A 27465-nucleotide genomic window follows, 5' to 3' on the forward strand; every position below is an offset into this window, starting at 1 on the left:
CAGGTGCTGAGTGGGGAGTGGGGAAGGGACGTCTGATTGCAGACAAAGAGTAAAGACAAATTCAGCGGACAAAGCTTTGTGGTAGATTTAAATAGAGCTAAGGCAAGGCAATTGCTGATGATGTCAATGTCTTGTCGGCGGAGCTTTGAAAGTTTAGCGGAGGGCCAGTCTTTCTAATGAAGACGCAGACAAAGCTGAGTAATGGAGCTGTGCTTTGGATGGTGCTATTGCAGGGCTGGAGACTGGATGCGGCAGGAAAGACTAATGTTGGAGCTCCTGCATCTGAATAGAGAAGCTGAAAGATGAGAAGAATCATCTGAGCAGGTAGGAAAATAGTTGATAATATCTTGGCATCGGTATGCACAGAAATGACCTGCAGTGAAAGGAGTGAGAGTTTAGCTATTAGCGAAGACGTTAAGCTGAAGCATGAATGACAGAGTCTGAGTGTTTGCTACAAAAGGAAAAACACTAGACAGGGAAGGGATATGTGATTAGGGTTTAAAAAGGTTGGTAATGATAGGCAGCAATTAAGGGTCCTGGCAAGCCTCCCCCTGAATTCCGCTAAAAAAGGTGAACATTTTATTAATCATGTATTAGTGGTTATCCCAGGATTACTCCTAAAACCACTGTAGGTGTATGATGCAATTCCAGAGGATTCACTAGTTCTGCAAAATGCACTAATACAATTCATCAGGGTATACTACATGTTGATCAGATGAATCCCTTAACTGTATGGTTTTCATTTATTCATTCTATAAACTCTGCTTTCAATTGTTTCATACATTTGGTAAGTTACAGTACATTATAACTGTAATACAATAGATTTAAATTACTATTAAACACCTGCATTCAAGTAACAGAAGAATAAAGCATGAATAATGACTTTAAAATACTTGTAAGACTTTACTAATACTTTTTACCAGTTTATTAGCATCATTATTTCTCTCAAACCATTTGCATCCATTGAGGTGAACAGCATATTTGCTGTACTTCTAATAAATACAAAATAAAAATAAACATTTGTAATCTTCCACTAACAGACGCAAAACTGAAAAAAAAAATCCCTGTTAATTTCTTAGCAGACACCCTTACAATTGTAAACGAAAAACACATATTAAGAATTACGGTACAATTAAGAGCAAGACACAAAATACAATGACTTCAGTCCTAAGAAGAGCAAATACAAAACACAGTACAATTTGATTTCGGGGCAGTTCAAGAGCAGATAACAGTGTTGATAGTTACATCAGGGTTAGATACGAGTGCAGGTGAAATACAAAATATTACAGATTAGGTTAAGGGTAGGATTAAATACAGTAAAATACAGAACATATAAGTGCAAATTAAAGTGCATTAAAGGCAGAGTGCTATATAGTCCAGAAGGGAAGAGCTGAGTTTTAAAGGTATTGTCTGAAGAGGTATTGTCTTGAGGAGGTGTCAAAAGGTGGTCAGGCAGTCCTGACATCCATAGGAAGGTCGTTCTACCACTGTCGAGCGAGGGTGGAGAAGGAGCGGGCTCTGAAGGCAGGGGAGCGTAGAGGAGGTACAGCCAGTCTTCTAATGCAGGCAGAGTGGAGAGCTTATGTGGGTGTTTAGGGAGAGATTAGGGTCTGGATGTAACTGGGTGCAGGCAGGTCAAGGCATCGGTAGGCGAGTACAAGAGTCTTGAACTGGATGCGAACGGTGATCGGGAGCCAGTGGAGTGAGCGGAGCAGTGGAGTAGTGTGCAGAAGCGAGACAGAGAGAACACCATGTGAGCAGTAGAGTTCTGCATGAGCTGGAGCAGGGAGGCCGGCCAGAAGGGAGTTGCGGTAGTCTAGGTGGCACAGTACCAGGGCCTGGATGAGGAGTTGCGTTAAGCAGTTGGTGAGGAATGGTTGGATTCTTCGTCTGTTGCTCAGGAAGAAATGGCAGGTGCATGCTAGAATGGAGATGTGTTGGGAGTAGAAGAGGCAGGGGTATAGGGTTACTCCGAGGTTCTTGGCTGAGAAGGGGAGAGCATGGTAGATTCCAGAGGAATAGAGATAGAGAGATCAGAGGAGGAGAAAGATGAGGAGATATAGAAAAGGAGGTCAGATTTAGAGAGGTTGAGTTTGAGGTGATGCGAGTGCATCCAGGAGGAGATAGCAGACAGACAAGTAGAGATAGAGGAGGGGATGGTATCATCAGCATAGAAATGGTATGAGAAACCATAAGATGCTATGAGGGGGCCCAGGGAGTGGGTGTAGAGAGAGAACAGGAGAGGACTTCTGTTGAGAGAGGGTGAGGTGTGGAGATTGAGCTGCGCCAGGTTACCTGGTAGGTGTGGTCAGAGAGGTAGGAGGAGAACCAGGCCAGAGCTGTGCCAGAGATTCCCAGGTCAGCGAGAGAGGATAGGAGAATAGAGTGTCCAAGGCAGCAGAGAGATCGAGGAGAATTAGGACAGAGGAGAGAAAGGCAGCACAGGCAGAGTTTAGCCAGTTAGTGACAGACAGGAGAGCAGTCTCAGTGGAGTGAGCAGAATGGAAACCAGATTGGAGAGGGTCGAGCAGAAAGTAGTTAGATAGGAAAGTCTAGCTGGTGGTGTACTGCCCGCTTGAGGGTTTTAGAGAGGAAGGGTAAGACAGAGACAGGACGGTAGTTCTGGAGGGAGGTAGGGTTAAGGAGGGGGGGGTTATAGAGGCTTGTTTTAATGCAGAGGAAAAGAGACCAGAGAGGAGAGATGTGTTGAGAATGGAGGAGATGAAGGGGAGGAGAGCAGGATCAGCAGCTTGAAAGAGGTTAGAGGGGAGGAGGTCCAGGGTGCACGTGGTGGGTTTGTGGCCCTGGAGAGTGGAGAGATCAGAGTCTGAGAGGGGAGAGAAGGAAGATGAGTTAGTAGAGGAGACAGAGGGTGTTGGGGTTGGAGCGGGAGAGGGTGGGGGAGAGGGAAAGGTGTTAAAGAGTTTGCGGACATCAGAGATTTTAGCGGAGAAAAAAGAGGCAAAGTTGTCAGAGGAGATAAAGGTGGGAGGAGGGAGGAGAAGGTAGAGAATAGTTTCCGGGGGATGTTAGTGGAGGACTGGATAATAGATTGGAAATAGGAGACTTTAGCAGAGTAGAGAGTAGAGGAGAAGAGGGCGCGGTAGAGGACTAGGGCAGCACAGAGTTTGGTTCTCTTCCATTTCTTTTCAGCAGAGTGCAGTTTGGTTCTAGCTGATCGGAGCACAAAGGAGAGCCAGGGTTGGGGAGGGTAGGGGCGGGCAGGTCGGGAGGTAAGGGGACAGAGGGAATCGAAGGAGTCGGTGAGGGAGGAGAAGAGAGTGGAGGGAGCAGTCTACAGACAGTTGGGAGAAGGAGTCTATAAAATGGAGGTGAGAGGGTTGTAGGCAAGGACAGGGGGAGAGAGAGCGGAGGTTATGGTGGGACGTGACAGTGGGGGTGGGTGGAGTAGGGAGAGAGGGGAGAGGCAGAGAAGAGATGAAATAAATCCAAATATATAAATTATGATATATATATATATATATATATATATATATATATATATATATATATATATATATATATATATATATATACAGCAGCAGGGAGAGGGTTAATTTCCTCCCTGCTAGAAAAGAACATGTGAGAATGCACATTTTTGTTTTGTTGTTTAATAATTAGTTATCCCCTACACCTGGTGTGTATTGTAAATTAGAACCAGGTGCAGGGTATTTAAAGAGAGCAGCCAGTCTGTTCGGGGCTGTAGTGTGAAGAACCCAGTTGTGAGTGTGTACAACCATCAGAAGGTATTGTGTGTAATCCTTTCTTGTGTTTTGTGTTAGTGCCTAGCTGTCCTGTATTATAGTTAGGTTCCTGTCTGTTCAGCTAGTGTTAGAAAAAGAGCTAGGTGTTTGTTTTGTTTATTTGTTTATGTTTATTAAAAGTCCATTTCCATGTCCTGGGTCCTGGTTTAAAGCGGCAACAAACCGTGTGAGTTGCAGTTCTTTATATATATATATATATATATATATATATATATATATATATATATATATATATATATATATATATATATATATATATATATATATATATTTTTCTTTTATAGCGAAACAATAGTTAAGAAATAATAGTAAATAAAGTATATTAGAATTACTGCATATCTTAAAAGATCAGCATCATGCTAACCTGCTTTACCAAATGATACAAACACATTTTCTAAGACATATACCATTTATTTTTATCTTTATAATTATTGGTTCAGATATTTTTGGGAATGATTGAAATCCAGTGTATTAATTAAGCATTTGTTAGAGTTCAATATTAGTATCTGTTTGGTGTATATGTTTCCTCAGCTTATTTTTTTTGGAACACACAGAGAGGACATGTATACGGCTATTAGCAAAACAGTAGAACATGCCTTTTTCTTTCTTGACGATAGTTGTACAACATTGGCCAATAAATTACCTTGACCTTCATTATCTCTTGAAATACAAGCACGCTGGGGACTTTGTATGCACCACAAACAGTGTAATACTTAACTCCTTCCTTCATCCAGCAACATCTTCACTAAACTGCCTTGACGGTAAGCTCACAGTTAAACATGAGTTGGCTAATCTCTGGCATGAGATTAGTCTTCTGCTTTAATCAATAAAGGAATTTCCACATATTGATCCACCTTTAGTGTAATAAAGCATGGCCTTTGAGTCAGCAATAATAAATATAGAATCAGAATATCATTCAGTTTCCAATATAATTAGATACAGTGCATAGGTACAGATCACTAAAAGCTACTAGATTCCCCAGATAAAACATCTATTGTCTAAGTACTTGAAAACCACTACAGTCAACACTCACATATCTGACCCTATTAAATTTTGGCTTTAGTGATGGTTAAACGAGTGTGAAGCATATCTGATTATTTCATCTGATTTGACGTGTATGTAGTGGAGCACGTTGTAACCTGCCCCCTACCATCCAAACAACCCCATGCCCTGCACACACACACACACACACACACACATTTTGTACTGAAAGAAAAACTATAACTTGGGTTTGCGGAACTCAAGAGGGAGGAGTATATAGTTGTGCATATTTTTCTTTTCTTTGGCACTGTTGCTGTTTTCTTTCTTTTTTTCTTATATCTGACATATCACAAGAGATGGATCATGACTATGGTAGATGGTTCATGGAAGATTTGATTCAGCAGGGTCACGGTAGGATATTTACAGCAGTTTGTCTCGAATGTTTAACTATTTGAAGACGATCCTCCTGATAGTTTTCTTTTTCATCTAGAGGGGTGTTTCATTGATTCTTTCAACAAAATTTGTTAGCACACGAGTTGGGGGAATAACACAGCTGTAAAAGACAAACACTCGTCTGTGTTTTAAAATAAGTAGGTTTTCGTTTGGGTGTACTGTAGTAGGTTTTGTTGGTACAGTACTATAGTTTCAAGAGAAGAAGTATTTAATTCAGAAAGATTCTGAAAATACCACTCACCAAAAGAAGCGACACATGGACTGTTACCCATAGAAATGCGTAAAACATAAAAGTCAATGCAATTTAACAAAACACAACACCAGTTTCCAGAATTAGTATCCAAAGTCAGTATTCAAAATATAGTGCTTGATAAGACCCTAATGTCACAGTTCACTTGCAAATGAAAATGCATAAAAAGCAACTAAAGATCACAGATTTTTTTTTTTTTTTTTTTTTTTAATGCATCACAGTATCTAAAACAGTTTAATAGTTAACTTTGATATTACTGTAGCTTGTCTCTTTCCCTTTATTTTGGCTTCCTTTTTTGTCAGGTGAGAACTGGAGGAAGTGCTGTAAAAGCACAATAAAGACAGACTGCTTTGCACATGCAAGACAAAAAAAGTGAGGGCTGGGACAGATAATTAAATTAACTGTAAGACTGAAGAGATGAGCTTTGTATCAGAAAATTGGTTACAGAGTCGGAAATCGTGTGTGATGGGTTTTTGTTACACACACACACACACACACACACACATATATATATATATATATATATATATATATATATATATATATATATATATATATATATATAAATGGGATTTGATATTATTCTTAATACAATGCCGGAAAAACGTGACTGACATGTATCTGGGTAACAGATATCTAAGTGGTGACTGTATGTTTCTATTTTAGAATGAGGATCAAAAAACAGTGCAACATAAACAATATAGGCCTATACCCTTTGAAATATTCTGTACCTGAATCAGTTTCAATTACATGAGTGATAAGATAAAAAAAAAAAAAAAAAAAAGTTTTCAGGGTAGTATCCTGGATTTAGTCCAGTTTAAATTCAATAACTCTGACTAATAGCTGCTTTCACAGACCCTGATTATTGCTAATTGTGGACTCTATTGACTCTATTGAATTAACACATTCATTTGTCCAAAATGAGTGCTGATCAGGGTCTGTAAAACCAGCCAATAGCAGTTGACTCATTTGTGACAGACTTTATGAATGTGTCACATATTTTGTGGTGGTAACATCATGTACAGTATCAAATCAGGAATTGAATTCAAAGGACATCTAAAGTAATATTATCACAGGAGCAAAGTACCACGCTCTCCAAAAAAGGCTTCAGTCTGCATGCCAAAACCTGCACTGATGATGGGGCAGGGGCAGGGGGCAGGGGGGGGGGTGGGGGGTGGGGGGTGGGGGTGGGGTGGTTTGTTCTGCTTGGTTCTGGACAGAGATCCTGATTCTCAAAAATGCCTGGAATTAAATGATAATAAATGAAAGGCAGCGGATCTCTGTGCCTTGAATGACCTCCACGAATAGAAGAGTCCGGAGCTGCTGCAGCATAATCCACTGTTAAATGATATATTCATGGGGATGCTGATCAAACAGGGGTCAGAGAATGCCAAGTACTGTTAAAACAGGCTGATACAATCTGTATGTGAACCCGCATTCATAACAAGCAAATCTCCAAGAGAATCAGGAAAGTGTGAAGTTAATTGCATAGTAATCTTTGCTTCACCCTAGTCGTGCCTGGCACTTGATGCTTCAATTTCAAGGCCTTGGTTATGAGTGTGTATCTTTGGGGAGGGGGGGGGGGGGGGGGGGGGGGGGGGGGTGGGGGGGGGGGGGGGGGCAAGTTTGACGGCAAATCCAAGTTGTTACAATATCTGATAATCTAAGTTTTTGCAGTATATCTAGAATAGTTTATGTAAGTCACACAATAGCCAGTAACTGACTGAGTAAACAATAAGGGGGGGGGGTCACACAATAGCCAGTAACTGACTGAGTAAACAATAAGAAAAGTGTACCGGCGATTTATTGACAGTGGAGTTCCATTACCTTGTTACTTGACAGAGCAAGGCCACTATCCCTTAAGTAGATGACCTCTCAAGCAAAATGAAAACTTGGAATTTTAACTTGTTCACAAACCTTTAGGGCAGGGGTGCCAAATCCTAGTCCTGGAGGGCCAGTGTCCCTCCTGGTTTTTGTTCCAACTGTACACTAAATTGCTTAATTGGGCCAATCAAGCTTCTAATAAGTTCTTGACAGGTCCAAATAAGTAATTTAGGGGACAGTTGGAACAAAAGCCAGGAGGACACAGGCCCTCCAGGACCAGGATTGGGCACCTCTGCTTTATGGGGTCTTTAATGGAGTTTTTTAAAATCAAGTTTGTAGTTCACAGAGTTTTCAGTTTCAGCAATTATCAGTTTTTCAAACCGTTTAATATTTGACTAGGGCAGCCTGAAGCAAATGAGTGCAAACTATAAAATACAATCACATTTGAAAAAGGGTTATATTGCATTGGTTTATATTTGCAATTATTTTGTGTTTATAAACAGTCAAAATAACTTGTCAAGATGTTTCCTTTAAAGGTTTTAGATCCATAAATGGCATTTTCCTTCTATTAACACATAGTACTGTACACAGGCTTCAGATAAAAAGGATATTTGGTGTGCTTTATCTTCTAGCCATGTGACTCAAAACAGTTCCTTCACCATCTTTGTATTCAGCCGCTACTGTATGGTCTTCTGGGAAGCATTGCACTGATATAAATATCCTTCTCGGAAAAGCTGTGCTTAAATAGAACTGGGAGACCTGGCAAAATTTTGTTATCTCTGTAGACAACCATAATATTGTAACGCATATTAAAAAGGAAATAGCCTTGTCATTCTAAAAATATGACTTTGACTTGCAGGGCCCTACATTTAGATTTTTTACTACTGGCCACTTGGACCACAGAGGTAGTGTTTTTACTGGCCCGGATACAATTTAAACTGGTCCAATAATAAGTACAAAACTGGGCGTGTTGTTTTATTCACAGCTGCAAATTTATTGGTGAGCCGAAAGTACATCCACCAATGACTGGATTGAAACAACAGTTTGGTGAAATTTAATATGGCAACTAGTAGTAGAATTGTTCAAATTTTATTTATTTTAGTTTTTTTTTACGTTTTTATGTACAATATTTAGTTATGTGAAGGGCTCTGAGATGTTTTAGGTCAGCCAGGGTGTCCTCGGTAGTCCACTGTAGTCTGGCTGGGCGCTGCAGGCATGCCCAGAGCTGCGTGTCCTCCGACACTGTAGCTCTGAGGTGGCTACATGGTGGACCTGCAGTGTGAAAAGAAGCTGACGGCACATGCTTCGGAGGACAACGTGTGTTCGTCTTCACCGCTCCCGAGTCAGCGTGGGGGTGGTAGCGGTGAGCTGAACCTAAAAATAATTGGCTATTCCAAATTGGGAGAAAAAATAATAAAAACAATTAGCGACTACTAAATTTAAAAAAAAATAACAATCATTGCATCAACTTAAAATTTTTGCAGTATAATATGTTTAATTTAGTCTGCCCACAGTCCACATTGACAGGTTCCATGGGGGCGTCTATGTTGTCTATACATTGTTTACAGTGACTCTCAGAGGGTCTTTTTCTCAGTGAGTCTGGTAGATGACTTTAACAACAGTTTAGTGAGCACATAGGCTCACTACTGGAGCAACCTGTGAATAAAACAACGCACCCACTGTATCACCCTGCTCGCCAAGTTAATAGCAGAATAATGTTATAGGGTGTGTGTTAGCGCCATTCAAAAATTCTATAGATTATGTGTTTAACCATTCTGATAATGTGTATACTGTATGTTTAAATGGTAATAGCTGATCTATTTTTAAATCTAAAATCTGGCATTTTGTACATTTAACATGTTTTGACTAGATGACAAAATAAAATAATTAGTTATCATATGCAATAAATTCATCCGATGTTTAATTTTTAAACTATTACTGTGTTATTTTATATACTGTTAGTTTTGGCTTCAGAGTTGACACAGGGTCAGTAAATTAAAAAAAAAAAAAAAAAAACTTATTTTACTTATTTTCACCGTGGACATCTGGTAATCCAAAACTACATGGACAGTGCAAGAAACGGAAGTTCTGGTAGAAATTTTGGTCAGACACCAAAATCTTGCCAAACTCGACAAAACTAACACAATAATAAATATATTCAATCTTTTCTCAAATTACTTTGTTTAATGCCGACATTAGGAGAACCGTGCAGAGTTGTGTAAACTGCATTCTCCTACTTTAGGCTTTCAAGAAATGTATTCATAAATTGCCGTATTAAAAACCAGAGCAATAATAGCTGCCATGTTGCAATATGCCTTGCAGGATATTGTAAACATTTGTTTCACACACCATATAAACGGGCTGAGTGCACTTGCAAACTGCATTGTTAACACAAACGGACTCAGTTCGGAAAAAAAACAAAAGGGGGAAGAAAAAAGAACAACTAGCTCACATGCATATTCTTTCATGATGTTTTTTTAATTTCCGTATGTTTAGTATTGTGTGCTGTAACCAAAGAGAGGCCACGTCTCAAATAAAAAGTGGCTCAGTAAAGCCTTTTAATATATGCTATTGTAATTATTTCAGCCATTTAACATGAACATATTGGCGAAAAAAATGAAAATACTGTATTCAAGATTTGAAAACGTATGTGTACAAATGATACTTGTTTTTTTTACAAGCAAACCCGCAACTGAGCTGTTACCTTATAGTAACAGCAACGCTAAAAGGTTAACGTGTTTATACTAATCATAATAATAAACACTATTCAAACAATAATCATAATAGAAAAATAATCATTCTCAGATCGTTGTCGCTTGTAGCCTCTCTCAAGTCAGCAACAGTCTTACTGCTGATAAGAACGAGTCCTGTAAAGATTGTGCATGGCATTTCTGACCTGAACACATGTCCCAAATTAAAACATTAGATAATTTGATCCTGTTGTCCAGCTTCCACATGGAGTACCTGGGTATCCATCGGTGGATTTTTTATTTCCCCTGCAGTCTGTGAGACTGGATATTAGGGAAACTAAATGTTGAATTCCCAACAGAAAAGCTGCTGTTTTATCTATAAGTCAGATTAAGTCTTTCTTCCACTCCACTTTATATTTTTCAGAATTTCTTCTATCATTATTGATTTAAACACTTTACTTTTGGCTTAATGGTGTAGTTGGTTGCTTAGTTGTAAAAAAAACAAACAAACCAAAAAAAACTGTAAAAAATTGCCATGTCGAGGTAACGAGTAACGCAGAACTTCAGTACGTAGTCGGGAAAGTTCGGACAAGTTCAATTACGCCATTATCGGGGGTGAGTGGGTGGGTTTTAAAAATGGGTTTGTAAATTCGTTTTTTTTCAGCTTTTTGGCACACTGACCCATTTTCCTGCATTCATAAAACGGAAGCCATTGGACTGTACTATATACATTACACAGTTAAAAAATGTTACTGGCAGAGTCGGGCCTGTGGTGCTTCATAACTACCGGCCAAACTGCGATCTCTACCGGCCCCGGGCCACTGGGCCATGATTAATGTCAGACCCTTACTTGTACTGCATATTTCAATGTATTTATTTATTTAGTTATTAAAATAAATAAATACATATAGATTGTTAAAGGTGTGAAAACCCCAAAACACCAAAATGATTTAGGTACAGAGATGTTTCCATTTAGTACTGTATTGATGTAATTTTTATTACATGAGAGTAGCTGTTATTTTATTTCATGCTGATGTCTTTGACTCGGATTTTGCCAAGATAAAATGAGATAGTAGTGGTGGGGACCAACCAAGACATAGCTTCGCTGTAATATACGAGCCTTCAGCACTTTTCCTCCACCAGGTAACATAGATTTTCTATTGGCCAGGTATTATAGCCGGAGTGTAATACTGGCTCCAGGGATCAGCCTATTTGCGGCCTCCCTGGTGCATCAGCACACATTGCTTTACAAGCCTATGAGCTGTAAACAAAAAGCCCTTAACCTTTTACTCTGACAGCCTGCCTACTGTATGCAAAAACATGCTCTAATGTTCCCATTGAGGATTGTAAATTGGAACATTGCCAGAAACAAAAATGTTACATGTTTTACTAGCAGGGTTTTCAAAAACAAGCCAAAAATAATGTTTCAGAAGTTGGCTGTAATACATGAAACATATCTACACTGTTTAAAAACTAGAGAACTACAGGTTTATTTTTTATAATAATGCTTCAATTCCATAAAGTGTACCAAATAAAGAAATGAGGACGAAAATGCTCCTAACAAATACGCAAACGGGATTGTAGACTTTTGTTCTGTTGCACGTGATTTTTACATGGAAAACACTTTCTTTCATTTGGAAAAAAGTTGAGAAATTGTATTCCTATTACTGAAAGTACATCTAAGCATGTCATATGAATGGACAGAGAGGCAGGTGCTGTAGCTTTCCTCATAAATGCTGTAGAAAGTGTTTTTTTTTTGTTGTTTTTTTTTCTCAGTGCAAATTATTGTGATTCCAAAACTTAGTTGCAGCTTCTGCAAAGATATTTTTATTCATGTAGTAATGGAGGAGGAGACTCCCCTCCCCCAAGCACAGGTTGAAGAAAGTCCACAAGACAATACAATGTTTGAATATAGGCTTCCCTTAGGACATCACCCCTTTTTAGTAACCTAACAGAAAAGAGAATTACATACTGAAGCAAGTTTTATAAGCCTCCTATCAACCAATAATATTATTGATCACGTGGGGCCCACTTTTCTCTATCTCCAAGAGAACACCTTCAAAACATCCTGAGGTGTTTCATTCAAGGAAATAAAACTATAGTTGAAGAGGGAGGAAGAGAGAAGAATAAAGGAGTAAGTCTTCTGCCTAACTTCTTTGAAGTTTAAACTGTGGGAAAGGAATGTTTTGCAAAAGGTATCACTTCCCTAAGAACACAGAATACAGTGCAATCACCTTTCAAGTTGTCATAAAATTTAGGGACTAAAGCTTTCCTGCCATCTGGCTGTTTCACTTAATATTGAAACCAATTTGCCTTCTAGTTTTCTAAAGTATATTTTCATCCAACAGTGCTCACAACTTTTTTTTTTTCTTTAGACATATGTACTATTTACTGAGGGGAATAATATGGTCATTCCATACCAACTCAACCAGAGTCATTGCCCGACCGTCTCGAGAAAAAATCTCTTGACCAAATCAACGGTCAAGAGAAATGTTAAAAACTGACACCAATGCAGGTAATCAAAAAGTCTGTTTACTATTATATAACTGTATTATTATTTTTTTTTTTTTTAAACGATATTGTAAAGATGTTGCCGTCTCCTGTAGGGATTTTTTTGTAGGGATTTTGGTTTTATGTATTAAAAATGTAATACAATTTTATTCCCATTTAAAAAAAAAAAAAGTCCCCTAGATGCCACTAACTTTACAACTTAACTTCCTTTGTGTTGGTTGCTGTTAACTTGCAGTCCAAAAAAAAAAAAGTCTTCTCACCATTAAATTTTGCACTCTGCTGAGAGATAAATGGGTGGGCACTGCATGTCTTAAAATGCACTCGATTGGCTATTGCTAGGTAACACTTTGCTTCTCTTAACTAATAGGATGCTGTCCAAACTGAAAAAGATGATGAGGATATTCAGATGCAGTGGTCACATCCTTACCCACTATTGTTCCATAGCCCAGAAAATGTTAATATTTGGTGTTTCTCCACAGTAACTGGAAATAGAAAAGCAGCATTATTTTGCTGAGCCTGTGTGAGCTGAAGTGAACACTACTTCATGTTTGGTAGTGCCTGATAGAACTACCAGTGTGTTGTATTTGTTTTGAAACTTTAAAGTTATTTTTCTTGTTAAAAAATGACTTGAGTGTATTTCTTTAAATAGCTAATTAAAAACAGATTACAAATGACATTATACCGCGGTACAATGATGGTTACCATGCTGTCACTACTATCATGTTTCACCTCGCTCGACTCATAATGAATAGGAGCACCTAACTCACTTTTGACGAGTTGCCAAGTAGTAGTTTTATTCAAACGTCTACCCAACCTATTACCCTGTAGGGTGTGTGGGTCCTAAAATGTTAGTATTGCTGTAAGAACCTTAGGGACCACTCTTCCAAATATTGTGAAACACTTTTGGTCAAAAGGATGTCCATTAGGGATCTGGAAGCCCACTTGCAGGAAACATATTTTTTGTTTCTATACACCAGCTTTTCAACCCCCAACCCCTACAATTCAGAGAACTTTGAGTCATTGCAGCTTTTAAATGAGAGTTTATTTAGCCACGCCAAAGATGAATTAAATTCACATTTTACACTGGCATCATGTTGCCAATCACGCTGTTCATTTACTTCGTATACATGGAGATACAGAAGCATGGGAGTCATTCGAAATTTGCCATCTAGTTCTAAATATATACTCTATTTGTTAATTAACCCTTAAAATGGTTTAACAGTTAATAAAAGCTGATAATGAGGCCATAAGGTTAAACACAATTTCTACCACAAGAGTGAAAAACATCCACATTCTTAAAGTACTCAGAACTTAAGGCCTCATCTGTTTAGCACCTTGAATTATGTTGCATCATTTCATAAACATAATTGATTTGTATTGCAAAAATGCTCCATCTGTAAATACACAAAACATACAGCCTAGAAGCTGCTGGTACAAAGTACTGAATGTAGATTACAAAATGCTTTAGATAAATAACATGGACAGACACACCGGCTATCTGGAGGGAATAAACATTAATTTCCCAAAACTGATTAAAAAAAAAAGGAGTGAGGATTAACGTCCTGGTGCAGGATGCCCAAAACACTCCAGAGTAGAACCCTCTGGAGTGTTTTGAATGTTGAGTTGATAACAATGAATGTAATGACCGTATGTTCAAAACACCCTGCTGCACTTTGAATTCAATTTAAAAACACTCCCTTTCAAGACCGAAACAGTATAGCTACATATGTCGAAAACACTCCCCTCAAACACCATCATAGCAATAAACAGTGTAATACTAATAATTTCATGTACCATATTTTCTAATGACTGCTTAAATAAATAAAAACTGCTACATTTTATACATTTTAGCCTTACTTTTATTTTGTCGATATGTTTTGTTGTTAGTAGCCTATATATATTTTCTTTTATACATGCATTAAATGTGTCTGTGTAATAATACTGCTAATCTACATTTGTCTAAATGATACTAAATATGAATTTTATTCTGTATTTAACTAAAAGTTTTTGAGCAAACATTATTTAGCTAACTGAACTATTCATAAAAGACTGCAATTCTGCCTCAGGTTTATTGTTGATATTATGTGCAACATCACAATACAACCACGTACAGAGAGCTTCAGGGCTGGCCTTGGGGTAAATTCTGATCTGTGCAAACTTTGTTTTTGGTGTCCTTGTCAGTATCTGTATGAAAATGAAGAATAAGAACGAAGTATAAGTAAAAAAAAGAAAACTTTGAATATTTTTAAAATGACTATTTATTCATTTTATCACAAACTTTATTCATAACTTATAAAAAAAACTTTGAGCCTTTGTTGCAGCAAAATCATCTATGGCTCTGGAAAGATTGATTTTGCAGACAGCATTGTTTTCAATAGATAGGGCAGATAGTGAAGAAAGCTTTTCATCTCCCATAGTTGATCGGAAGTAGGTTTTTTAATCAACTTCAACTTAGAAAAACTGTGCCATTTGCCACTGAAACAGGTAAAGTTACTAATAATCTGAGTGTTATTCAGGTGTCGGGAAGTTGTCACTCACATCACTGTTTATAATGAATTGGAGTACTTCTTGAGAAGTACTATAATCCTGAGGCAGCAAACCTGTTATATATCCTAGTTCTTCACTGAGGTCCAACCCATCAATGTCACAGCGTTCTTCATTTTTTAGTGTGAGATGAAGGTAAAACTGTCATTTAAAGTATAAGGAATCCTGGATAAAACCTATTTTCTGTGAGTAAGCTGAGGATAACAGATTATGAGGCATCTCCATTGTAAATCTTGTATATTTAAATAAGAAATCCATTAACACCTTTAAATGCCTTAATGTTGGTTAACATTTGCATGTGACTTGCCTGTATAGTATCATTGTGTAAGGGATGTCAAAATGTATATGATTATCTGTGCATGCCCTGTAAAACTTCATAAGCAGAATATTGCCTTGGGGCTTTAAGTATATTGTATAGTAGGACCTACAATTGATTATTATACTCTTGATAGAAACAACCAACCTACTTATTTGCACTTCTGTCTCTTCCTTTGGGAAATCTGTTGACTCAGTCTACCCACAAGTCAAGATGCTGTCTCTGTGAAGTACACCATGGTGAGAGTCATAATGTATTAAGTCCAGTAATTGGGCCAGTCACTGAATTATAGGGTCTATCACAAGCATATTTCTTAGCAGCAAAAAAACATTCAAGGAACAGACTGTAGTCTTTTTGAATAGGACAACTTCTGTGGACAGATTATAATGAAAATAAGTGTTCTATTTGTTGATCTGAACATCAGAGTTTAAAACACTTTCACCTAATATTATCTTGGAACTTCCAGTGATTCATTATGAAGGAAGGACTGTGCTTTTACAGTATAAGTGATAAAAAATGGCATTGCTTCTGCATTTTACAAGGTAATAATGCAATTAAACATGATTATATTAGCTTACTACAATATCTAAAAGGTTTGAAATACATCTTCTGGCCCAAGCTTGCATCTCGATTTGCAGTCCTACTATTACAGTGGCCGAGAAGTGCAAAACACAAATACAAATCGAAAAATACAAATCAAGAAGCAAAAGCACAAGTACAACTCGATAAACACAAGTACAAATCGAAAAACACAAATACAAATCGAAAAACACATACAAATCAAAAAACACAAATACATATAAAAAAATACAAATAAATAAAACACAAATCCAAATTGAAAAACACAAATACTAATTAAAAAAAAAAACACAGCTACAAATAAAAAACACAAATCCAAATAAAAAAACACAAATCCAAATAAAAAAAACACAAATGAAAAAAGCTGAAAACACAAAAAACAAAAGCATGAAATGAAAAAAAAAACTAAAGCAGGAAACAAAAAATCAAAAGCAGGAAACACAAATACAAAAACAGAAACCATAAATTAGTTTTTGTACAGTAAGAGCAGTTAAAAATGATTATTTTATTTAGAGAACATTTTTTTAAGTTTGACTTTAAAACAAATGCCTGTGAATTTTTTGTTGTTTACAAAAAGCATCATAAAAAGTGTCTTACACAATGACTTTGAGGTTAGTGCAATTTCAACACGTGAAGATCAAAGTTTTCTTCTGGGTCACAGCGTATTGATGATTTAAATATAAAGCGAACTTCTCAGTTGTTGCGAGTCAATATTATGTGCTGTCTGATGTACAGTACTATAAACTTCATCTTTCATGCGACCATCATTGTTGAAAGGTTAAGCAATATCTCTAGATGATGTAGCAACTGTAGCATCAGTTGTTCTGGTGCCTATGACTACAACTAAACTCTGTGTGCTACACAGGTGCCTTTTTTTTCCTGCTGTGCACATGTTTCTTTTGACAAAAAGTGAGGGGGCTACCGTTACGATACCAATTATACAACGAGAGAAATATACCACGGCCAGCTAAGTTATTAAAGACTCAACTTATGCTTTCTAAACAGCTTCAACGAAACGGAGACCATGCTGGGGTATGTGGGGAGCAGCCTCCATTTTTTTTTTGTTTTCGCGATTCGTGCTTTTGTTTGTTTGTGTTTTTCAATTTTGCATTTTTCAATTTTTTTTTATTTGTATTGTGTTTTTTAATTTGTATTTTTTTTTTTTTTTTTTTTTTTTTTTTTTTTTTTGTTTTGCACTTCAGGGCCACCATATGATCTACTGTTAAAGAAGTGCAAAGGCAAAAGTGTACATAAAATCATAATAGCACATTTATAAAATAGAGATTCCAGCCCATCAAACACCAGTTTGTTTGTTAAGAATGTGCATTTGCTGGCATATGTTCACCTCGTCATGCAGATGACACAAAAATAATGTATGAAATGCTATTTTAGGCCTTATTCACAAAGACCAATTATGTTGCATAAATCATATGATGTAACCCATACTTTATAATGTAAAATACATATCTTGCAAATTAAATGCATGACGAATATTGTATTATACAGAGAATATATACAAATAAATGTATAAAGAAAATCAAGTAGCATATTACAGTTTAATTGTTATAAACAGGACATTGTTTATTCATGCAACGCAGAGTATAAAAACGCATCTGTCAAAAAGCATGCATTTATATTGAAAGTGCTGATGCTTGCGAGAGCTTTCCTGTGTGCCGCAGTTATCTTGAGAAGTCTCAGAGCTGCTCTTCAGTCACACAAGCAGATAGGCATCATGGATGAAGGAATGCCTGTGATTTGGTGGAGGAATTCATTAATACAAAGTGCCTATAAGATAAAAAAAAAATGGTAAGGAAGCGTATCAACAAAATGGCATTTCATGTCTGAATAAAATCACTATATTAACCTTTTCCATTTGGCATTACTTGTATTAGAAATAAATTCAATTCAAATGCAGGACATTTATAGATACTGATCCTGTAGAATATATTAAACAGCCCAGTTTTAAGACAAACTTTTTCCTGTGGCTGTTATAACTCCTTCATAAATTGTAAAATATTCATATGTACTGCTTAGTCTTGAGATGGCCTTTCTTTAGTGCTTGAAGATTCCTGGACATGGAGACTACTGTATGAGGGTCCATTGCAAGGTCCACATTTTTTTTTTAAGGTCCTGCAGACTATCCTTCAAATTCATGATCAAGGTATGGTACAGTAAATGACTGTTTGCTCATGTATAGGAAGAAAACTCTTATAAAAGTGTGCTGTGGTGTCAGTATCATACATTATACCTTGGATCTGTACTGTAGTGAAAAGCATGGTCAGCTCCCACATTATTGTACAAATTTACCAGAGTTTGGTGGGTTTAAATAATCATGGAAAGGACCTGTGTAGATTTTTCAGCCCTGAATGGGTTGTGATAATATCTTGAAATTCTGGAAGACATTCCAAACCATCTCCAGAAACAATAATTCAGATTGCAATGTTCAGTGCTGCACACCATGCTATGCATAGTATATGTACAGTATTTGTATTACTTAAATTCAATGTTAACAAAACTGCCAAGTTGGTGGTCACTTAGGGTCGATTGCAGCATACCAGTAACTTAGTCCTCATCAAGTGGACTAAAATGCGTTCTAGCAAATCCTGCAGCTCTGTGAAACTGGTTTAGCTGACCTGAACAAGTGGTACAAGTTAGGCCGATGATGAGGACCAACCCATAAAAATCCATTACAATTGCAGATGTAAATTCACAATTTAAAATGTAACGACAAACTCGGACATTTACTTGTACACTGTCATTCCTAGAATTTGATTAAAAAAAACATACAAAAAAAAACATTGAAGATGAAGCAAAAAAAGTCAAAAATATGAAAAGATATGAAAAAAGCAAATAATAAATATATTCATGATAAAATGATCAAAGCATTTTATTACATTAGGCGGGATTCAGGCAAACACACTTAAGTAAAAGCACACCTATATTCATAATATAATTGTAGCTACTAAACGTCTTTTTATGCACATTCTGCACATGGATCACACTTGCATTTTAACTTGCTGGTAGCCTATTGCTGCTCGATACTGAACATAAAGTTCTTTATTTGTTGTTTATATTTAATACACATTACACTGACATTAAATTAGGTTAAATTAAATACACCAAACATGCTGCTTTATTATTATTTAAATACACAGTATCTTATTGTGCAGCACTTTATTAAAGTTTTTACAATATTTTAATGAAAAAAAGAAACCAATCTCCAGAACATCTCAACCATAATAAATTACAAAAAAAAAAAAAAAAAAAAAAAGGAAAAGGGAGCCACATTGCTATAGTAGTTTATTTTAACTACCGGATACATTCACCGTCTACCTAAGAAAATGAATATTTGCTAATATAGTGTATCAACAATGTATTAAGGTACGTTATATCATTACATAGTGTATTTGTCAGTTTTATTAAGGATATTTCTGTGACTGGGCGAGAGAACCTTACAGAACCAAATGCTTCAAAGGGTTCAGACTTGAGGTTCAAAACACTTTTTACTTCACTAGTTTGTGACTTCATTTCAGAGAATAATGGCGCTGTCTTTGTGTTAAAATGTGCTGTACAAGCGTAGGATGAGCAAACGTGCTAAGTTAGTCTTATACTTCATAATACTAAGTTAGTCCTCCTGAACAGGATCATCTCACATCCAATTTGGTACGCTGCAATCAGGATCTTGTTTAGTCCGATTTAGTGGATAATCCACCTGTGGTGATTATCGTCTGGTACGCTGCAATCGGGATTAACAAGTGGACTAACTAAACCTGCTTAATCCGCTAGTTAGACCCATCAAGTGGACTAACTTTAGTATGCTGCAATTAATCCAGAGTGTACACCAGAGCCACACTGTTGTTTATAAGACGATCATGACTTTGCAATTCAATGCTGATAACAAAAGACATCCCTGTTGGTAGGATATGAAGGTTGGTGGAGATTGCGTGGAACTATTTTTGCTCATACCACAAAATGTTCGAACCAAGTACTAAAAATTAAGTATGTATACAGGAGAAATGATATTTATTTTCTGTTAAAACTTACCTGCATAAATCTTTTAATACTTTGTGGGGATGTTGAACAAAACCCTGGAGCAGCTTTGATTGGTGTCCAAACACGGCCAAATAATAACACATTATTATCCTGTGGTATTCAACAAGATGTAAATTGGTCCTCAGTGAAGGGCTTAAAGAGTTTCCACATAAACAGTCATAGTATGTTACCAAAAATTGATCCAGAACGTTCCCAAACTGTTGTCTTTGACAGAAAGAAATCAGATTTTATGTTTGTATTCTTAGGTGTCCCTCAGGTGTCAATTCTTGGACCGATTTTATTTTGTATTTATATTATTGAAATACCTGCTGTCTGCAGAACCAAGTTGTGTACATATCTATGCGGATGACACTGTGGTTTATTACAGCTCTGACAATGTCCAGGATTTAACTAAGACACTACAGAATGACTTTTTTGAACTTCAAGATTGGTTTGATAAAAATGATCTGATTTTCAATGAAAAAAACAAACAAATATCATGTTATTTGATTCAGAGAAAATGATACAAAACAATAATTCCAATGTTATTATTGTTCCTTTTAATAACACATCTTTGTAGAGAGTTTATACCTTTAAATACTTAATATCAATATCGATACAACTCTTAAATTTGAAAAACACATAAAAGAAATATGTAGTAAAATTGGGAGAAAACTCGGATTGTTGTATGACCAGCATCATTGCTTAAATTTTACATCAAGGTCTAAATCAGCTAAGTGACTTTTGTTTCCTATTGTGAACTATAATGATATGATTTATATGACTGCTAGAAAGGAGTCACTGAAGAAGATTGAGACAATGTTTAACAGGATTTGTAGAGTTGTTTTTCAGTGTAATCCTTTAGAACATCACTGTACCCTGTATTCCAGGTTACGCTTACGAATTAGCCCAGGCTTGAAATTAAGATAGAAAAGAAATCCCGACCGATGAGCTCTCCTATAGTAGAGGACAAAGCTTGGTCGAAGGTGATGTTCCTGAGGATCTGAAAACATATAAAAGGGATCTGCTTTGGACTGAAAGGAGAGATAGTAAAGGGTTCACTGACTGGTGAGATGAGGCATAGGCCTCGGAAGCCGGGAGTGGGAAGGCATCCCACAGGGAACCTGCAACCGAGAGAGATGGGTTAGTCTGGGACTTGGGCACTAAGAGCATAAAGCGGGCCATGTCCAGAGCGAAGGAAGGACAGCGCCTCATGTGGTGATGTAGAATAGGTGCATGAGCTGTGCAAGGATAGTGTGGCTGGAGGTCCCCTCTGACTCATTCGGTGAGAACCACCCTGGTGCGAGGACGAGGTAGTGTGGCTGACCTGAGGTCGGGGGAGTGGATCCGCACTTACCCCCCCAAAGGATAGATCCATGCAGAGACCTTCACTGTGAGACAAACAATAGAGTTGTGCCAGTGCATAACATAAAAGAAACAGCTGGAAAAGACAGAAAAGGAAGGGACATACGAGACAAACTGGAGAGGTTAAAATAATGTTAGTGTGGTATCCTTATGTGATCACCTGCCGCTCAGTGGAGAGGAAAAACCCCTTCCTAGAAGGGGAAAACCTCTGGTGGCCCCAGCGGTCAGGTAGCCAACCCCCCCACTGTGGGAATGCTAGCTATTCTTTGAAGGGCTATGTCTGTAGGGGATGAACAGATGTATGAATTGACTGCAGCAGATGACCAGTGGCCCATGTTTTTGATTAGACTGAGATTGATGTTGGCTTTTGCTGCGGAAGTTGCTGCTCTGATCCGAAATTAATGGAGAGGTATAAGATTGAGGAGAAAAGCCAGCTCTGGAGACGAGATTGGTGAGACCATCCTATGCGTTAGTTAATATGGGCTTGATCAGCGGCTACCATCATGTCTGCTTGAAATGGAAAAGGTGAATTCACGTTCAGAGATTGGGGTTTCATAACTCCAGTCATTCTCTTAATAGTGGAACTCCTTAACTCATTATCAGGATAGATTCCTAGTCTTGTACCATGTCTCTCACTGTGTATTAATGTTTGTAGTATATGAAAGGATGAGCGGACATATGCCTAGATTGCTGAGGAAGTCATGCAGAAATGGCTGCCACGATCTGAGTATTGGAGGATAGCTGGAGCGTTGGAAGCTCTGTAGGAGGGCAGTTTAATATTTAAATGGTACCCTAAAGCAACTTTTACCTGCTGCAACAGTGAGCAGATCTGAAGAGGGAGATGAGATCTGCTGTAGTGAGGAGTGATTAAGAGTGGAGGGTGGGTTCTGCTGAACTGTGCAGAGATCTGAGAAAGTAAACGATGGAGTGCTGTCACTAGTGTGCAGTACCAACTGTAGAAAGCAGAGATCTGCTGAAGGAGCTATCTGTAATAGTGAATGGTGGACTGCCATTGGTAGTGTGCAGTGGCTTGCTGTAGAGTGTAGAGATCTGCTAGATGCATTGGATATTGGTCTTTTAGTGTTAAGATGTTTAGATGGAGCCGAAGATGGGGCTGCCTTCGGGCAGAGATGAAAAATACATAATACATAGATCTGAGACTGTTGCAGAACCTGAGAGGATGAAGAATGTGTTGTTATGAGGCTGCTGCAAAACCTATTGATTTGATCAGGAGAAGTCTATGAGTGTATTATCCATTGCAGGGTAGGAGGGTGCCTTGACTGAAACGTTGATAATCGTAGAACATGATTTTTGTATCTGACAGGTGGCTCACATTGAATGGAATATTAACTTCCGAAGTAAAATTGATCCTGAATTGACTTTCGCAGTGAGAGGACCCACTAAAATATATAGAACGTGTGGTGTTATACTGCCATCTAGAGGTTATGAATAGAATAAAACAGTTAACTTTAGAAAGTGATGCAGGGTAGAATATTTGATTATTGTGATTAATAGCCCTTACGATTGGAATGTTTATCCTAAATGCTCTGAAGCTGTATCATGATTGTATTTTTTGACAGAGGGAGGTAGAATAGGCTATCAATACACAGTCCACAGACATTGGCTTGCAAACCGCTGAAAAGGCAGTTAGAGAGGATTGAATCATGGGAAGACTGATCGACAAAACAGTTATCTGCTGCTGAGATGGCAGCGGCTTTAGTGGAGAATGTTTTATAGTACTCATAGAACATAGTACCCCCGTATCTAACAGAGAGCTCAACACTGTAGAACAAATATTGATCCGGCTCTTGACGGCCCTGTGGAACTTAATGTCACGTGACTTGAGTGTAACATTGACATCTTTACCATTGATTATTTATTTGGAAAAAGACCAGAATGTTATTGTTTAAACCATGTTTCCAGTTGGTGGAAACAGATATCTTGAAGACTGATAGCAGTTATACAGCCTATGAAAGCAGGCAGGATGGTGTAGCAGATATAAAGGTACAATAAATATTGAACAACGCCATACTTTCGCTTCCAGCCGGGATGTAGATATTGTCGTTGTGCAAGGTTTTTAAGTTAGGCGAGAGGTCACTCTCGCTGAAGGCTGAGCCTGCTGGAGGGGGCATTATGATCTCCATAATGCCAGGGCAGCAGGTCTGGTTGCTGGGAGAAGTCTGCATTAGAAGCAGACGTTACTGAGTTTCCATTGGAGAAATTAATGAGATATTGTTGAGGAGAATCTGGCAGGGAGATTTCCTGATCTGAATTGGAGTTGGTTCATGTTGAAAATTAAGAGTTTAAAATTTTGCATACACAACGGATTGAAGCTTAAGGCGCTCTCGAGTGGCACATCCGATAAGTGGAGTGCACGATGCGCCCTATAGCCTGGACATCAGCGGTTCGAGGCTAGACTGTTCCACTGCCGACCGTGGACAGGAGCTCTCAGGGGGTGGTGCACAATTGGCCGAGCACCGCCAGGTGGGGTGGGGGGTGGGCTGCTTAGGTTGGCTAGGGTGTCCTTGGCTCACCAGCGACCCCTGTAGACTGGCTGGGCACCTGCGGGCTTGTCATCCGATGTTGTTACTCTGGGCTGGCTGCATGGCGGGCCTGCAGAGTGAAAAAAAGTGCTCGGCTGACGGCACTTGCGTCGGAGGACAGTGTGTGTTGGTCTTCGCCACTCATAAGTCAGCTCAGGGGTGGTAGTGGTGGGCTGAGCCGAAATACAATTAGGCATTTCAAATTGGGAGAAAAATGGGGTAAAAATAAATAGAAAAAATAATAATAGTAAAAAATGTACCCTCGACACAGAGTCAAGGTTATATGGTGGTTCTTGTCTGATTAATTTATATTTACTAGCCTCTTCACCTAACAGACACACGTTGTTAAGGGTTTTGGAAACTCTGAATTTCTGTGATGATGGGTAATCACTCTTGTACAAGGGGACCTAAGTTCACATAAAGTGGATATATATATATATATATAACAGTTACCTTAAGTCCATTGCTAGCAGGTTTTAATGTTGCTTCCTCAGGATTGAGATGCTGTTGAATCGGCTTTGTTCTTTACCAGTAGTGTTTCTAATACGTGTTTTAATTGTATTTGTTGTCTTTACTATGAAAAGTATTATATGTATATAGCACTTTTAATAAAGCATCTTTATTACTGTTCAGCCATAAATGTTTGCGTTGAGACCAGACAAACTCAACACTGAGAACCAGGTAAAGGTCAGTGCCTATAGCAGAGACATTTAAACTGCACTAGCCAGGCATCCATTAACCTATATCAATTGAAAGAGAGACACCATGAGAAAGGATGATATGACAATGTAAAAGAAGAATTTATTTAATATAATAACGCATTAATAATTAAAAATGCATTAATAAAACACAGATTACCAAATGGGCAAATTATTTTCCCTAATGTTTCTTTAATATAAAGTATTATTTGATTATTCCTTTTTAAAATAGATATTCTTAATATTCTAAATGTTTAAGTTAAAATACAATTCATACTTTATGACATCATTAGAGCAATTTGGTAATTTGGAGTGTGATATTATGTGAGGCTACAAACACAATTTATAGCTGCCGTCATTAAATATTTCGCCTCCCTTTTATTTAAACATGCTTCTGCCATGAAATTAAAAAGTAATATGACCCCTTGTGAGAATATGATATATTAAAAAAGTTCAACTAACTATTTAGTTATCATTTATAAAAATAAAAATTGCCTGGATTCATAATGAGTAAGCAGGTTTGGAAAAGTTATCAAAATATACATTGTATGCATTAGAGTAGTTCACTTTGAGACAATACCGGTACCTATTTTGACAGGAATAAAAAGGTATATCATTCATAAGGGAGATCATCTATCACCAGAACCCTCACTACCAGCCTTTGAAAATCCATCTGTAGCATGACAAACACCAAACTAATATTTTCCCTGAGGCTACACCATAGCCTTCATTAAATGTTCAAAATCAGTAGACAAACACCTACATCAAACAAATGTTTTGGCCCCTTTTATACATGTGGCCAATCCCCAATTAGCACTCAGTTACCTAATTAGAGAATGGTCACACCTGTGATTGTTGGCAGTAACAGATTTAACCCCATCCTTGCCAAACTTACATTCCCCCACACACATCATTTACATTAATGGTTTTAGCCTTGTCACACCATCTGTATGGTTTTTGGTGTAGTTTAAACACAATCTGTTGGCTAACACTCTGCTGCACGATTCAAAGTAAGTTCCTGTTCAGCTTTAACTGCAGATGATTTGTATTTTCAGTATATACAAGTCAGATAACTTTATAATAAAGAGAAAAACAGGCCTTAAATAAAGCCTTAAGGGACTTTCTATACTTATTAACTGACAGGCAGGATATATTCCTAGAAAACACAAATTCAATTGAATGGATTTGTGCAGTAAGAGTTCAAGATTCATCACAGGCTTGAAGAGATTTATATAGATCACAGCAAGGAAATGGTCCACTTCAAGTACCAAGCACACATCAAGCATTAAGTATCTTTTTTTTTTTTTTAAGTCCTTCAACTAAACTGCTATTGGTAAAAACTGGAGCATGCATGTTTAGTTTATTTATAATGCGGATGCCGGCGCTATAAAAGTGTTCAGGAACAGCTTTTAAAATCTGGGGTGCCTCGTCCTGGGATACACATAAATAGAAGCCTCCTCCAGAGAGAAATCCCATCGAAGGAGAAAGTTAGACAGCAGCGCCTGTTTCAATTAAGTCTAAAGCCCCAAGGAATTATCAATAATAGCAATAGTCTTTATTTAAACATATTTAAAACCACTGTCAACATAATAATGGCTTACGCTTTCCGACCTGTAGGTCTTCCTCGGAGCAAAATAGAGATTTTGAACAGAAGGAGCCACCTCTTTCTAAACAGTGTCAAGGAAATTCATGGTTAAATTAATTTTAATATAAGCAATTCCCAGAGATTTAGTTGTGTGACATGTTGCCGTGATTGGGTTGTTAACAACGATTCCAGAACATTCTTAACCAAATCTACTTCAAAGCTTGCTGATTAGACCAAGGCACAGGCCACAAACTGTGTTAACTCTTTGAAGCTCACCTTCCAAAATGCTATCTGATTGTCTAGTCTCCTAAGGTGTCATAAAACTTGCCAAGCCAAGCTACAGTGCAGTTGTACCATTATAGTGTTAAATGTTAGTTAAAATGCTTTAAGTAAACCTTTTTAATTACAGAACATGTAAATTGAAGTTTAATAGTTATTTTAAGTAAGTTTCCCAATAAACCTGAAGGGTTTATTGTGTTTTAAATGAATATTATAAACTAAAAACTATTTTTGAATATTATCATTTGATTGTATTATGCTTGTAATCGTAATGTTGCATAGAGAATGAAATTGAAATTTGTATGCTTCCCTAATGAATGTAACTAAAGTTATTTTGAATAGGAGGTTTAAATGATAAAAGTAAAATCCTTTGATAACGAAATAGGTGAATACATATCATTTCTAACACACCCTTTTTGTATGACATGCAACTGTCTATCAAATACTGTGAACCAATGGAAGGACCGACAAGGACTTGTTTACAGTACAAGGGAACACCTATACATCATGTTATTTAAACTCAAAACAAGGATTTTCATTCTCTCTGGATCGCTCTTTCGCTCTCTGAATTTGCGCTCACTGGATTTGCGCTCACTGGATTTGCTCTTTCTTCAAAACATCTCATCGCTGTCAACTCATCAAACTCTGAAGTTCTTCAACGAAGATGCAATGATGTAATCTTCAAAGCTGTCCCGGAGAAGATGGGCTTCCGCCTAAATGATGACAACTTTTGCCTAAAGACTTCACAGAGATACTGCACTGTGCTGGTGCACAACTAACTTCCACAGAGAGGACAACCATGTTAAGACTTTGTTTTAAACATCGCACCAACAGAATAAGTATTAAACTTATATTGTGTATTTAAAGGTAACTGAACTGAATCCATGCTATTAAAATCATCACAATATGTAATTAGCGTACTTAGCCACTTGGAAGCTAACGCATTTATATGTAATGCGTGAATCAACTGAACAATACATGATGAACTATTAAGACTGCTTCACTAATGCAAAACTCTATGACCAGAGAGCACATCAAGGATTAATTATGA

At 37.5% G+C, this 27465-nt stretch overlaps 1 pseudogene; it reads right to left on the bottom strand.

Moving 5' to 3' along the window:
• Nucleotides 1–1592: 1592 nt before the first annotated feature.
• On the bottom strand, nt 1593–23441 carry LOC121327103 (annotated as a pseudogene).
• Nucleotides 23442–27465: the final 4024 nt, after the last annotated feature.

Source organism: Polyodon spathula, chromosome 14 (assembly GCF_017654505.1).
Source record: "Polyodon spathula isolate WHYD16114869_AA chromosome 14, ASM1765450v1, whole genome shotgun sequence".
Lineage (NCBI taxonomy): Eukaryota > Metazoa > Chordata > Actinopteri > Acipenseriformes > Polyodontidae > Polyodon > Polyodon spathula.